This window comes from Erithacus rubecula (assembly GCF_903797595.1).
Source record: "Erithacus rubecula genome assembly, chromosome: 27".
Taxonomy (NCBI): domain Eukaryota; kingdom Metazoa; phylum Chordata; class Aves; order Passeriformes; family Muscicapidae; genus Erithacus; species Erithacus rubecula.
In genome coordinates, this window is record NC_136679.1 from 235,481 (window position 1) to 248,114 (window position 12,634).

Below are 12,634 nucleotides of genomic sequence, written 5' to 3' on the forward strand. Positions count from 1 at the left end.
GAGGGATGGGTGTGTGTGGATATTCCAGCACCTCACCACCGGGGAGTGCAGAGGATGCCTGGATCACGTCCCCCCCTCCCGTTAGGAGCTGGGGGCTCCCCCATCCGCTGGGGACGCCTAGCAGGGCTCTCCTTCCCCCGCAGAGCCGTGCCCATATTTCGGGAAGAGGGTGAGGAGGGAGCCGGCGGGACCGTCCCGGGCACAGGCAGGAGGAGGATGAACGGCGAAGCTGAGTGCCCTGCAGACCTGGAAATGACAGCTCCCAAAAACCAGGTGAGCCCCGCAGCCCCCCGGCATGCAGTGCTCCAGAGGAATTCCGCTGCCACGCCTGAAAATAAATAATATAATAATATAAACCTCAGAGCAGCCCTTTTCTCAGAGGGGTGGCAGAGGGAAGGGATGGAGGAGGAGGAGGGATGGGGGATCTGTGATCCCAGCTGCCAGCAGATTGAGGTGGGGGATCTGCCTCTCCAAATCCTGATCCACCTGGGAACACACACACACACACGTGTGCAAGCACACAGATTCCTGCTCCCCGTGCACCAGCAGCCCCTTGGCACTGGGATGCTCTTTTGGGGGCTGGAGTTCCGGGGGTTGGGAAGGGGGGCTGGCACAGGGTGCTGCCCTCCCTGCTCACATCTGGGCTGCATTAAAAGCTGAGCTGTTACCTCGGGCCTCCAGCTTCAGAGCCCGGCGTGACATCAGAGCTTCAGCTTTTATTGGAGAAGGGGCAGGAAAACAAGGGGAAAAAAAGAAAGATGTTTATTTAGGGCAGCTCGCAGGGCTCTGCTACTATACCCCTCCAAAGCCCCCTGGGACCCCCAAACCTCTGCCAGGTGCCCCCAGTTCCTCCTGCCTTGCTGCAGCCGGGGTTGTTGCCCCGAGCGAACCTGGCTGGAGCACGTGTCCTTCTGCAGGACTTTGGGTGGATTAATTACACCAGGGCAGCTTTCCTAATATAGCCCGGGCCAGACTGGTGCCAGGAGAGCCAGGAGAAATCACTCCTGGGGCATGGACAGCCCATTCATCCTGCTGGGAGAGCAATCCCAGCCTTTGCCCCAGCCTGAGGAAGGGGAGCAGGGATGGGGGGGTCCCTGTTGTCCTCACCCTGCTGCCAGCGAGGATTTGGGATGTTTTCACTGTTTATTTCACTGTTTTTTGGGATGTGGTTATTCTGGCTGTCTGCCAGCGGGGGGTTCAGCAGGGCCACAGGTCTCTGTGTGTTTCTGCATTTGGGGGGAAACTGAGGCACTGGGCTGGATGGGGGCAGGCCTGGGGTGTCTCGTTCCCTTCTCCATCCCCTGTGGATTTTTGTGGCTGCTGCTTTTGGTAATTCCTCCTGATTTCGCAAGTTGGCACCCTTCCAGCCCTGTTCTGCCTCGTTGGTCCTTGCCTGGGAGGCCTGGAAACTGCATGGGGAAAACAGGAAGACAGAATTTGGGGCTGTTCTCCCTCCCCCAGCTCTGTAGGGAGTGGGGGTTTCCCATCTCTTCTGCCTCTCCATGCTTTGGGATGAAGCCAGGAGTGTGGGGACACACCCCAAACCACCAGACCCTCACTTTCCAGGCTTCTCCCTCCACATTAATCCCTACTGAGGTCACTGTAGGGACCAGCTGGATCCTAAACTGTTCCTGCCTTAACCCCCAACCAGGCAGGTCCAGAGAGGAAATGGTCCCTGGGGGTCACATCCTGGCTATGCTCCCTTCACCTTTAACATCCCCTGCTTGGATTTGGGATTCTGGAGGAATTGTCCTTCCCCAGACCCCTGCAAGGGCAGGATATGGGAAATGGTTTTCCTCATGTTGAGGCTTGAGTGGAGGGAGAGTTGCAGCTGGATATTCCTGTTTCATTCCTGGAGATGAGGGAGAGATGCTGCACTCAGATCCATGGCTGCTCTGTCCCCATCCCTTCAGGATCTCTGTCCCCTGGGGTGCTCCATGTCCCATGGGCAGCTCCAGGCACCTCAGCCTTCCCCTGGCAGAGATGTGAGGCAGGGAATGCCGTGGAATCCCATGCCCATCCCAGCATGAGGCAGCCAGGGCTGCGTGGGCGGCTGGCTTGGGGCTCTGCTCCTCCTCCAGCCCATCCCCAGGGAATTTTCCTTCCTCTCCCAGGCCCCCCTGCACTCCCCACGTTTGCAGAGCACCCTGGGCAGTGCTGCCCAGCTGGTGTGGAGGCTCAGAGCAGGCAGGAATTCCCCTGGCAAGGAGGCAGCCCCGGGCTGGGCTGGAGGAGGTTCAGGGCTGGGATATCCTGCCCTGGCCTCTCAGCTCTGCCACCTGCCCATCCCACCACTCCAGCAGCTTGGGGGATGTTGGGGTGACATGAACATCATCCCTGCGCTGTCAGGGACCCCTCTGTGGGATGGGGGGGCTGTGCTGGGCTCTGCCCCCCTCACTTTGTGATCTGGGAGCTTTGACCTTGGCAGAGGTCACCGTGGAGCTGGGCCCAGGTGCTCACAAAGCTCTCTGAGGTGCAGGAAAAGCAGCGCTGAGCTTTTCCAGTTGCTCCGCACTCATCTTTTCCCCTTAGAAAGTGGCTTTCCCTGCTTGCTGCTGACTGGAGAGCTCACTGCTCCCGTGTCACTGCGGGGTAGGAAATGGCCCTGTGCTCCCGTGCAGCACAGCACCCCTATCTGATGCATTTCGGGGATGAGCCAGTCTCTCTGGTTTGCACCAGGTGGAATTTCTAGCTTTGCCCAGATTGTTTTGGCCCACAGAGAGTTGCTGGAGGGTGATGGAAACTGCCACGTCCCTTTGATCTTTAATCTCGAGAGGCAGCATGTGGAGATTACGTGTCCTGGCGTGCGGCACGCCGGGAGCTGCAGTCCTGGGAAGGAGGGAAGGGAAGGGAAGGGAAGGGAGGCTTCCTGCCCTGGCTGATGCTGTTTCTCTCTCTCAGACCGCTGGTCACAGGAGGACATGCTGACCCTCCTGGAGTGCATGAAGAATAACCTGCCCTCCAACGACGGGCAAGTTCAAAACCACCGAGTCCCACCTGGACTGGGAGAAAGTGGCTTTCAAGGACTTCTCAGGGGATGTGCAAGATGAAGTGGATGGAGATCTCTAATGAGGTGATTGACACCACGTGGGCTTTGTGGGGTTTGTGGCAGGGTCCCAGTGTCCTACTGACGTTCCTGGGGCAGTTGGAATTGTCTTAGTTGGTGCCCAGAGCCCTTGGCCATTGCTGCCAGCACCATCCCACTGCTATCAGCATTGGGGCACCCTCAGAGGGGCTGGGATTGGTCATTTTTGGGGTTTCTGCTATGCCAGGCACCTGCCCTGTCCCCTGCTCAAGTCTTTGTCTCTTCATTTTCTGCACAGTGAGGAAATTCCGGACCCTCACAGAGCTCATTAGGACGCTGAAGAGCACGTGAAGAATCCTTACAAAGGCAAAAAGCTCAAGGTACTGGGCAGGAATGGCTCAGTCCCTATAGGGTGACCCACACTTGCTCAGAATAGGGGCCTGTGGCCCCTCAGATCCCCGTGGGAGCCCCTGGCAGCCCCTCCCTGCCCCTGATCCTGGTGTCCAGAGGCCGTGGTGCTGGGCCTGGGCCAGCTCCTGGGTACATTTAATATGGCTTGTGCTGCTGGCAGCCTGCAGCCAAGTTTAGCTCCAGAGGGGCTGGGAGCTGCTGTCCTATTCCTGTCCTGTGCTTTCAGCAGGGTGGCCCTGGGGCAGCCCAGGGTCTATCCCTGGGAGCTGGATGCCATCCCCTCCTGCCCCAGTGTCCCTCCTGCTCTGTGCTGACAGCTCTGGGTGGCTGGAGGCTGCTCCCAAGGCTCCCAGCCATGGGGTGCTGTAGTTCCTTGGGCAGCCCTCGTCCCCAGCAGTTTCCCCGTCCTTGCCTGCCGTGCCTGGATCACCAGCAGGCTGGATGGAGGCAGGTGCCCCAGGACTGGGCAGCCTTGGGTTTGGCTGTGCCCCTGTGGTGCTGCCAGCTCCAAGCTCAGTGTCCTCCCCCTGCTGTCTCCCCAGAAACACCCCGACTTCCCCAAGAAGCCCCTGACTCCCTATTTCCGCTTCTTCATGGAGAAGCGAGCCAAGTACGCCAAGCTGCACCCCGAAATGAGCAACCTGGATCTCACCAAGATCCTGTCCAAGAAATACAAGGAGCTTCCCGAGAAGAAAAAGGTATGGAGGGGGTCCAAGCCCCTTCCCAGCCTGTGCCTCTGTGTGCTGGCTCTGCTCAGCTCTTCCAGTAAAACCAGCAGAACTCAAGCTCTCCAGCTCTTGATGGGAGCAGACAGGTGTTCTTTAGTCCTGACAGACCTGTAAGACTTCCTTGGCTTTTCCTGTCCTGGTTCCCAGGATCTGTGGGGTGGAGGCTGCTTGGGTCTGGCCCTGTGTCCAGCTCTTCCTGATGGAGCTGGATGGTGGCTTTGCCCGTGGGTGGATCCGTGCTCAGTGCCAGGGTTGGGGCACACGCCCCTCTGTGCCACCCAGGACAGGGGACAGGCTCTGGGAGACGCTGGGAGCAGAGATCTGCCCACTTTGGGAGATGCCAGAGCCTGGCAGGGCTTTGGGGGGGCCAACTTTCCCTCTGGGTGTCCAGGAAGAGTCCAGGGCCAAAGTCCTGCTGTGCCCTTTCCCAGGGCTGGGGTAGCAGAGAGGGGAGGTATCCAGCTGCTGGATCTCAGGCAGGCTGGAACCCTCTGCAGGAGCATTCTGGGGCTGGAGAGCCCTTGAGTCCCTCTTGGGCAGGTGGGATGCCCAGCCAGGTCGACAGGGATGTATCTCCCTGCCTGTTCCTGGTGCTGATGTCCCTCTCCACCTGTGTGGTGGCTTTGTGTCCCCAGATGAAATACATCCAGGACTTCCAGCGAGAGAAGCAGGAGTTTGAGAGGAACTTGGCGAGGTTCAGGTGAGCAGGCAGCCCCCCTCATGTTTCCCCAGACCCTTCCAGGCAGATCCAGATTCCCCTGCTGCATAACTCACAGAAGAAGCCCTGATGGGCTTTTAACTTGAAGAGGGAATTCAGCAAAAAGAGAGCAAGGAAAAGGTGTCTGAGAGCATCCCTCAGCTGGGAGACTGGATGAGGGAGCAGAGGGCCAGCCGTGCTCTGGGTCAGGGTCTGCGAGGTGGAGACAGGAGCCCTGCCACCAGCACTGATGAAAGCTGAAGTGTCCCCCCAGTCACTCCAGACCTTCCCCTTGGACGTGATCCTTGCTGTGATCCAGGTGGATCCTGGCACTGCCAGTGACCTGCTGGTGCTTTAGGCTTGCTCTGAGCCCTGGGATGCCTGTAGCCAATGCTCCCCAAGGAGGGACAAACTTCAGTCTCTCCTGAAACCCTCCTGCTCTTTTTTGGGACAGCCCAGTACCTGAGCCCGTGGAGGCTCAGCTGCAGTGACAGTCAGGGGTGCAGGCAGGTTTAGGGGTGCTCTCCTTGCCTCTGCCACCTCCCTGACACTGTCCCCTCCCCACCTCCCCCCGTGCTGAAGGGAAGACCACCCGGATCTCATCCAGAACGCCAAGAAATCCGACGTCCCCGAGAAACCCAAGACCCCCAGCAGCTGTGGTACAACCACGAGAAGAAGATCTACCTGAAAGTGCGTCCAGATGTGAGTACGGTGGGTGGGAGTGAGTGTGAGTGTGAGTGCTGGGGGTCCTGGACCCTGCTCTGGGGGCAGGAGGGGGAAGGAGAGAAGCATTTTAGGGGTTCAGGATGGAGGAGACACCGCTAGGAGCTCCCGCAGCCAGGTAAGGACACCTGGAAGAGGCTCAGGGATCCAGCCCCCACTTTTGGCAGGAAGGGGTGACCACAGCCTGAGTCAGGGCAGGAAAGGATTCCAGCACAGACATTCACCTCTGGCCATGCCCTTCACTCCCACACACGCCCACGGCTCCCACGTGCCCATCAGGCCCTGCCAGGCCACACCATTTTTTTGCCATTTTTTCATATTTTTTCATTCAAAAAAAAATTTTTTTTTTTTTTTGGATTTTACCCCTCTGCCCTCACCTCTGGCTTTGGGTTTTCAGGCCACCACGAAGGAGGTGAAAGAGTCGCTGGGCAAGCAGTGGTCTCAACTCTCGGATAAAAAGGCTGAAATGGATTCATAAGGCCCTGGAACAGCGGAAGGAGTACGAGGTAGGGAGCAGCCCCACCCGGTCCCCTGCACACTGGTCACTCCCAGGCACCCTGCAGGGCCTGTCCCGATAGGCAGGTGGGCTCAGGCAGGTCCCCAGCGAGGCAGAGCCCTGGCCCGGGGCAGGCACAGGGGCAGGGGCACAGTAGGGAATGGTTGGCTTCTCTCCTCCTCCGGCCCCCAGCGGGGGTGGCAGCCCTCTGACTGCTGTGCCTCCCACAGGAGATCATGAGGGATTACATCCAGAAGCACCCCGAGCTGAACATCAGCGAGGAGGGGATCACCCGCTCCACCCTCACCAAGGCCGAGCGGCAGCTCAAGGACAAGTTCGACGGGCGACCCACGAAGCCTCCCCCGTGAGTCCTGTCCCTGCTGCCTCTTGCAGCACAGAAACTGCCCTGGGCTTGGGCAGCCCACGTAACTTGGGGGAGCACAGACACACGGGGGCTAGCTGGGATTTATGGGATCCACTTCTTCAAGCCTGGGAACAGGCTGTCCAGGAGTCACCGTCCCTGGAATGTTCAAAAAGTGTGCATGTGGCACTTGAGGACATGGTTTAGTGGTGTTAGTTAATAGTTGGACTAATGATCTTAGAAGACTTTTAATGATTACATGACTCTGATGATCCCTTTAAACCAGTCCTTAAATATACATTGAATACACATTTTGGGGAGAATCTGAGCAGGGTTTACAGTGATACTCTGGCTTTGAGGGGTAACCCAGCAGCCAGCTGCCCTAAAACACAGGCACTTCACTTCCTTGCCTGGTGCAGCCCAGCTGGGGCTTCTGGGGAGGCTTTTAGCACCGAGCCAGCTCCACAGGGCCAGGTTTTCCCTAACACTGGGTCCCTCTGTGGGTTTTTCAGGAATAGCTACTCCCTGTACTGTGCAGAGCTGATGGCAAACAAGAAGACGTGCCCAGCACGGAGCGGATGGTGCTGTGCAGCCAGCAGTGGAAGCTGCTCTCCCAGAAGGAAAAGGATGCCTACCACAAAAAGTGTGACCAGGTGAGTGGCTGAGGATGGACAGGTGGAGGAGAGGCAGGTGGGCACCAGTGCTGTGGGAAAGGAGCAGAAAATGCCTCACCTTTGCTCAGTGCCTGTGCCAGTCTGCATCACCAGTTCTCCCCGAGGCCCTCGGTCACCTCCCTCGATCCTGTCTCCTGTGTGGGACAAACAGATGGTCCAGGTGGAGGGTGCCCAGGATGGAGGATGGGTCGGGGGCTGCAAGGGGCAGGGATGGAGTGAGGATCTGTGTAACCACACGTCTCCATCCCCCACAGAAAAAGAAAGACTATGAGATCGAGCTGCTCCGCTTCCTGGAGGTGAGTGGTGAGGGGGTGCTCAGCCAAATCTGGGAATGGGGAACATCCCAGGGACTGGGGTGGCTCAAATGGGGGGCTCCAGTGTTCCCCCAAAACATGTCTGGGCCCAGTGCAGGTACATAGCCTTGACCTTCGGGCTCTCCTAATGCCTGACCCGGTGTGAGGGGAGAGCTGGGGTGAGCAGAGGGCTGCAGCTGGAGGGGAGGCTGCTCGGTGGCTGTGGCCTCTCACTTCCTTCCCTGGCTGGGCTGTGGTGGGGAGCTGCACGGGGCCACCCCAGCAGCGGCCCCGGCGGATGTGACGCGGCCCCGGCTGCGGCTGCAGGGCACGGGCTGGAAATGCCAGGCTGTGCCCGGACCCTGCCACCTGCTCTCACTGAGAAACAGCTGAGCTGGGGGACAGGGACACTGCCCAGAGAGGGGCTGTGCAGCGGGGACCCCCAGGCTGCACGTGAGCAGCTCCAGGTGTTGGTCCTGACACGGACAGATTTGGATCGGGACACCCAAGTGCCTCAAGAGTCCCTGTTCCCCAGATTACCTCAAAGCCTCATTAGTCTAATGATGCCTCCTCCTGTGCCACCCAGAGCCTGCCCGAGGAGGAGCAGCAGCGGGTGCTGGGCGAGGAGTAAGATGCTGGGCAGCAACCGGAAAGGGGCGACGAGTCCTGCATCCAAAAAATCCTCACCTGAGACCGGCAAGGTGGGAGCGGCCCCGGGAGGGATGGGGCAGCACCTGCCAGAGGCTTGGGCTGGGGTCGTGCATCTCAGGGGCTTTGAGGGCTTTAGTCCCTGCGGGGGCTGGCCCCTGACAGCCCCTGTGCCCCCTCAGGCCGCTCAGAGAAGCCCAAGAGGCCCATCTCAGCCATGTTCATCTTCTCGGAGGAGAAGCGAAGCAGCTGCAGGAGGAGCGCCGAGCTGTCGGAGAGCGAGCTGACCCGGCTGCTGGCCCGCATGTGGAACGACCTCTCCGAGAAGAAGAAGGTTGGTCCCATCCCCGTCTCCCTTCTGCACTGCTCCTGTGGGCATCTGGGGGGATTGTCCTGTCCTTGTCCTGCAGCTGGAGCTTCACAGTGACCTGTCACGCAGGTGCCAGGGGCAGCTCCGAGGGGCAGCACTGGCTGTGCCTCCCCCTCTCATCACCTGGGGGGTCAAAACCCACCAAAGAAACCTCAGAGGGCCCTTGAGCCTCGGTTTTTGGTGGTTTTGGCTGATGGGCAGAGTCCTGAGATGGGGCTGGGGCTGCTGGAGGAGCTGTGGGTGCTGCTGTGGGGATAGTGCTGGTGTTTGGGAGCTGTGCCCCTGCTGTGCCCCCCTCACCCCCTGCCCCCTGCCCAGGCCAAGTACAAGGCACGGGAGGCAGCCATGAAGGCACAGTCAGAGAAGAAGCACGGCTCAGACAAAGAGGAGCGGGGGAAGCTGCCAGAGTCCTCCCAAAACTGCCGAGAGATCTGGCAACAGAGCGTCATCGGGGACTACCTGGCTCGTTTCAAGGTGAGGAGTGGGCTGGGAGAGGGGCTGGAGGTGGGATCATCACTCCACCAGCAGGAATGCCCATGTGCTTTGGCTCTCACACCTGGGTTTGGGCTGGGAGCCGTGGGGAGGGTGGGGTCACAGCACCCCAATGTGCCAGGGATTTTGGGTGCACCTGATCATGGTGGTGGTTCTGTCCCATAGAACGACCGGGGCAAAGCGCTGAAGGCCATGGAGGCCACCTGGAACAACATGGAGAAGAAGGAGAAGCTAATGTGGATCAAGAAGGCGGCGGAGGATCAGAAGCGATACGAGGTGGGTCTCTGCCCCGTCCTGTCCCTTGCCCTGTCCCTTGGCCAGCACTGCCCCTGTCCCTTGGCCAGCACTGCCCCTCTCCTGACCCTCTGTCTCTCCTGTGGCTCAGAGGGAGCTGAGTGAAATGCGAGCCCCTCCTTGCTCCACCAACTCCACCAAGAAAATGAAATTCCAGGGAGAGCGAAGAAACCCCCCATGTGAGTAGCTGGGGTGTGAGGAACTGGCTGTGCTGGTGGGAGCAAGAGGAGGGAGGGTGGGCTGGACCCTGGTGTGGCTGGATGAGGGTTATGGACACCTGGGCTGTCTGTGCCCGCTGTCCCAGCCCGGTCCCTCCCCTCTCCCCTGCAGGAACGGTTACCAGAAGTTCTCCCAGGAGCTGCTGTCCAACGGGGAGCTGAACCACCTCCCGCTGAAGGAGCGCATGGTGGAGATCGGCAGCCGCTGGCAGCGCATCTCCCAGGGCCAGAAGGACCACTACAAAAAACTGGCAGAGGAGCAGCAGAAACAGTACAAGGTGCACCTCGACATCTGGCTCAATGTGGGTGCTGGATCCTGCATGCCTGGTGGGAGACTCGGGGATCCCTTGGGGCTGATGCTTGGCCTGGTCTGTGTTCCCACTCCAGAAACCACCCAGACCAATTTTTGACATTTTGTAACTTAAAAAGGATAAAAGTTATATACATGAGGCTGTGCCCTGTGCTGGAGCCCTGCCCCGATCCATCCCCAGTTCTGTTCCATGCCTCCCCATCCTGACTGTGTCCCTGTCCCCACAGAGCCTCTCGCCCCAGGAGCGAGCTGCCTACAAGGAACACATTTCCAACGTGAGTGTCCACGTGGCTCTGCAGTGCTGGGATCCCAGGAGGTTGGGAGTGGGATGGGGCTGGAGAACCTGGGGGCTTGGGGCTGGGCAGGATCAGTCCTGGGCGAGGTTTGGATGTGCCACACTGCAGGGAGCCCCTCCAGTGGGGATTTGTCCCCATGGCAGCTCAGCAGTGGGATTTTCTGTGGGCTGGACGCTGGGAAGGAGCTGAATTGAGCCCTGAAGGGTTGTTTTTGTTCCCACAGAAACGCAAGAGCATAGGGAAGATGCGGGTCCCAACCCCAAGATGAAGCCCACCATGCAGTCCAAGTCGGTGAGGTCACTCCTGGGGAGTGGCAGGGGGGGACCCACACCCCTTGTCTGAGGCCCCCCTTGTGCTTCCAGCTGCCTGCCCTGTCCTTGAGACCATAACCTTTCCCCAAATCCCTGCTCAGAGCCCATCCAGGTGGGATTTTGACCCCTGGTACCTGCTGAGGGACTGCTTTTGGTGCATTCTCAGTATGAATGGGTAAAGGTGTGGGGTAGGGACTCCCCTGATCTGCCCAGTGGATGAGGAACCCAAGGGAGGATTGTCAAGGATGGGGTGGGAGCTGCACCCATGGGTGTGGAGATGCAGGGACTCACCGAGCCCTCCCGTCCTGCAGGAGTCAGAGGACGATGAAGAGGAGGAAGAGGAGGAAGAAGAAGACGACGATGAAGATGAGGATGACGATGATGACAACGGTGACTCGTCAGAGGAGGGCGGGGACTCCTCGGAGTCCAGCAGCGAGGAGGAGAGCGAGGACGGGGACGAGGTGAGGCCGTGGCACGGGGAGGGCACGGGCCCCCTCCCCTGGGCTGGGCTCAGATAGATCCGTGGTGCAGGAGCCCCCGGGGAGCAGGGGGACACGGGGAGGAGAAGGGGGAGCAGCGTCCCCCCGGTGCTGCCGGGGAGGGCACGAGGAGCAGCCGCGGGGTGCAGTCAGGAGCAGCCTCGGGGCCTGGGAGGGGTGTGCAGAGCCCCCAGTGAGCAGAGAAAAATCTCCTGTCTTTTTCCTGGTGGAGATACTGAGTCTGTCTCGGCTCCGTTTGCGCCAGTGTGAATGCCGAGTAAGTCACCAGAGTCAAAGCTTTACACCGGGTGCAACTGAAATCAGCCTATGCTGGATGGCGCTGGGGCCAGAAACCGTGTCCGTGCCTTGTGCTCGCCCCCGGACAGGTGAGGGTGTTTGCACCCCCTCGCTGGTCTCAGCTCACGCCTCTTCCTTCCCTGGCTTTAGAGGGGGGAAACTGAGGCACGAGGCGGGTCGGGCAGCCTCGCAGGCAGTGGCAGAGGTGAGGGCAGGACCCCGCGCGCTGCTCCGGCTCGCCCCCCGAGCTGAGCCCTTGCAAACTGACTCCTGGCTCCTGCCCCGCGTCCCTCCTCCTCCTCCTCCAGCCCCGATCCCCGGGGGCAGCGTGGGAGGGGTGGGGGTCACACCCCCGGGGAGGGGAGCAGGGGACAAGGAGGTGACAATGGACTAACCCCGCCCTGACCTCCCCCTCCTCTGTGCCACCCCCCTGCCAGAACGACGAGGATGATGAGGATGAGGACGATGAGGACGAGGACGACAACGACTCGGAGGGCAGCAGCAGCTCCTCCTCCTCCTCGGGGGACTCCTCCGACTCCGACTCCAACTGATCGGCCAAGCTCTTCGTAAAGTCGTTTGGTCTCTCGGTCTCGGTCCCGAATGCCCCCTGCAGCCCCTCCGAATCCTTCCTCCTCTTCCTCCTGCCCCCCCGTGGGACCCCAGCGTGGGGAGCGGGGGCCGGGGGGACCCCTCACACTACGGAGGGGGATCAGGGGCTGCTTCCCCCAGGCTGGGGGGCAAGGAGAGAGCCCCCCCACCCCTGCCCCCCCGCTTTACTCCCGAGGGGAAGCGATTTTTTTTTTGGAATTTCATTCTTTCCAGGGGGGTGTCTCTCCATCCCTACCCCCAAAACCCCCTCGCTACCAGCTCTGGACTTTCTAGAAAGAGAAGAAAAACACACAGGAAAAACAAACAAACAAACAAACCAACCAACAACACCCCCCACACCTTTTTTTTAATTACAAGCCCAGAAATGGGAAGAAAATCCCCTCGCCCCTCCGGCAGCGGGCGCGGGAGCAGGAGCCGCGGGCTCAGGACTCAGCCGATGGGACGATGCCGCCCTGCGCCCCCCGCCAGCATCCTGGGGCTCCTCCCACCCCCCAAAACCCTTGTACAGTCCGGGAGCTGCCCCGGGAGCTGCCCGGGCGCTGCACACCCGCGGCGGCGCCGGTGCCGTGCCCGTGTTCCCGGTGATCCCGGTGATCCCAGTGCCGGTGCCGTGCCGGTGATCCCGGTGATCCCGGTACCGGTGCCCCGGGCGTGTCCCCGCGCGGGGGTGGCGGTGGCGGTGGCCTGGGGGTGCGGGTGTGTGTGTGAACGTGTGAGTGTGTGCGGGGGGGCACCGGGGCCGCCCCCGCCCGGGGCCGGCGGCTCAGCGTGACCAAGGGGGGGGCGCGGGGTCCCCCCGCTCTGTTGTCGGTGGTTGTTGTGCCGTTGTATTTTTTTTTTTTTTTTCGTTTTGTTTTTTTCCTTTTTATAAAACAAGAAAGATCCATCTTTTATTTTTCATT

At 60.2% G+C, this 12,634-nt stretch overlaps 1 pseudogene across 1 annotated transcript; it reads left to right on the forward strand.

The window, feature by feature from the left end:
* The first annotated feature begins 54 nt into the window (after positions 1–54).
* On the forward strand, positions 55–12,280 carry LOC306812887 (nucleolar transcription factor 1-like; annotated as a pseudogene). The gene is made up of 21 exons (XR_013777854.1): positions 55–169; positions 2,902–3,012; positions 3,324–3,405; positions 3,979–4,134; positions 4,800–4,864; positions 5,444–5,572; positions 5,982–6,090; positions 6,311–6,444; positions 6,954–7,094; positions 7,370–7,411; positions 7,995–8,109; positions 8,239–8,390; positions 8,745–8,900; positions 9,084–9,194; positions 9,304–9,395; positions 9,543–9,732; positions 9,968–10,015; positions 10,260–10,327; positions 10,659–10,808; positions 11,092–11,212; positions 11,561–12,280. The product of XR_013777854.1 is annotated as a nucleolar transcription factor 1-like (transcript).
* Positions 12,281–12,634: the final 354 nt, after the last annotated feature.